Here is a 2,361-nt window from a genome sequence, read left to right as displayed (position 1 = left end):
GCTCTTTGTTATTTTTCATCCCGTATACCTTTTCCCATGCTAGGTTGTAGTAAACTTTTATATTTAAAACACACCATGGACTCTGACTCTTTAATACTCTGATGAGTGCTGATTACTCTGCTGATTAACTTTAGAAATTAATAACAATAACCCAACACACACACCCCTTCAGTGGAGCCGCCAGAACTCAGTATTCTCCTGAAGACTAATCCGGGGGGTGGGGTGGGATGGATGAAGTTCTTTCCAAAACCCAGAGGGGTGGGCCTACACCTGCAGCAGTGCAGCTGGAAATGGAATTCTGCCCACACTCAGATGTAGTCTTTTTTTTACTGAGCAAAGTCTGAGTCCAGGGGCACCTCGGAGACCAATCAAGTTTTATTCTGGGTATCAGCTTTCGTGTGCCTGCAGCATGCCCAGAAGGAAGCTTGGTTGGTCTTCAAGGTGCCTGACTGGACTCAAGACTCGTGTCTGATGCTTCAGACCAACAGGGCGGCCCAACAGAATCTCTGTTTTTCCCGTGAGTCCAAAATATCCAGGGCTAATCAGAGCTCCGCTACTCAGAAGCTGTTCCAGGCCTGCTTGCTGACACAACTTCAAAAAAAAAACAAAAAAAACCCCAGGACATTTCTTTAAAGTAACATTTACCAGAACCCAGATTCAAAAAGTAGATTGTGTTGCCATCATGTGGCCATAAAAGGTAAAGGTAAAGGTTCCCTTGCTCGAAAGCCAGTCGAGTCCGACTCTAGGGTTGCGGTGCTCATCTCCGTTTCCAAGCCGAAGAGCCGGCGCTGTCCGAAGACGTTTCCGTGGTCATGTGGCCGGCATGACTAAACACCAAGGCGCGCGGAACGCTGTTCCCTTCCCACCGAAGTGGTCCCTATTTATCTACTTGCAATTTTCTTGCTTTCGAACTGCTAGGTTGGCAGGAGCTGGAACTAGAGACGGGAGCTCACTCCGTCATGCGGCACACTCGGGTCTCGAACTGCTGAACGACCGACCTTCCACAGCCTGCAGTTCAGCGTCTTAACCCCTTGAGCCACCGCAGCTCCTTTCATGTGGCCATAGCTGGTCAACAATGATTTCCCATTCCTTTTTTTTTTTTGGCTGTCAAGTTGTAGCCAATGTATAGCAACCCCACAAGGTTTCCAAGGCATTCAGAGAGGGTTTGCCCTTGGCTGCGCCTGATTCGTAACCCTGGACTCGCTTGGTGGCCTCCCATCCAAGCACTAACCCAGGCTGATCCTGCTTAGCTTCCAAGATCTGAGGAGATCGGTCCAGCTCTGCCAATCCAGGCCAAGGCCCCTTCTAATTAGGGGGCGTGCAATTAAAAAAAAGTGCTTCACAAAACTGCTTGCATTTTTGTCCTATTGTGTTGTTTGTGGAATGTCCCACCCTGCTGGTTGTCGGGACTCACACCTTGTCACCAGCCCTGAGCCCCAGTGAGGAAGTCAGACTATAAAGAGTGTCAGTAAATCAATCCATCAATCTGGCGATCAGTCTTGTTTGCTGTCATTGCAATTCTGTGGTGTGTGCCAGGACTCAGTTAGCATATATTACTGAGAGTAACTGCAAGTATGTAACCTTTTATTTTATTTCTCTTATCCAAAGTACCCTACCCATGTTTTATTTTGTTATTATAGTAAAGATATTTTTCTTTTACCAAGTGTGTGCTCTTGTGTTTGCAATACGACCATCGACCCTGAATCAAAGAATCCCAACACCTCGCCACCTGCCCTGAGCCCCAGTGAGGAAGTCAGACTATAAAGAGTGTCAGTAAATCAATCCATCAATCTGGCGATCAGTCTTGTTTGCTGTCATTGCAATTCTGTGGTGTGTGCCAGGACTCAGGCGGGCAAGGGACCGGGAGGCACAGATCCTCTGCGGTGTGTCAGAAGGGCGGTTTGATAGCTGCAGGGAGAAAGCCCGCCCGGTTGGGCTGTGGCAGCCCCAGCACATCACACCAACAGGGATGGGGGAAGGCCCCCTGTGGGTGCGTTCAGATGGGCCATTTAAGCCGGTATACAGGCCGGTTAGAAACGGACTGCTTACGCACAACATCTGCCTCCCGTTCCTAGCCGTTGCCAACCCCCTTTTGAACAGGAGTATTTTGCTACCAGGTCCCCAAGGTTAATGGCAGAAAGTGAAGAGGACCTTAAGAGCCTCTAGCTCAGGGTAAAAGAGGAGAGCGCAAAAGTGGGCTTGAAGCTCAACATAAAAAAAAACTAAAATCATGGCATCCGGCCCCATCACTCCTTGGCAAATAGAAGGGGAAGTCGTGGAAGCAGTGACAGACTTCACGTTCCTGGGATCCCAGATCACCGCAGACTGTGGCAGCAGCCATGAAATTAAAAGACGCCTGCT

The sequence above is a fragment of the Gekko japonicus genome, unplaced genomic scaffold (genome assembly GCF_001447785.1).
Source record: "Gekko japonicus isolate JY-2015 unplaced genomic scaffold, Gekko_japonicus_V1.1 scaffold3422, whole genome shotgun sequence".
Taxonomy (NCBI): Eukaryota; Metazoa; Chordata; class Lepidosauria; order Squamata; family Gekkonidae; genus Gekko; species Gekko japonicus.
This window is presented reverse-complemented; position numbering follows the sequence as displayed.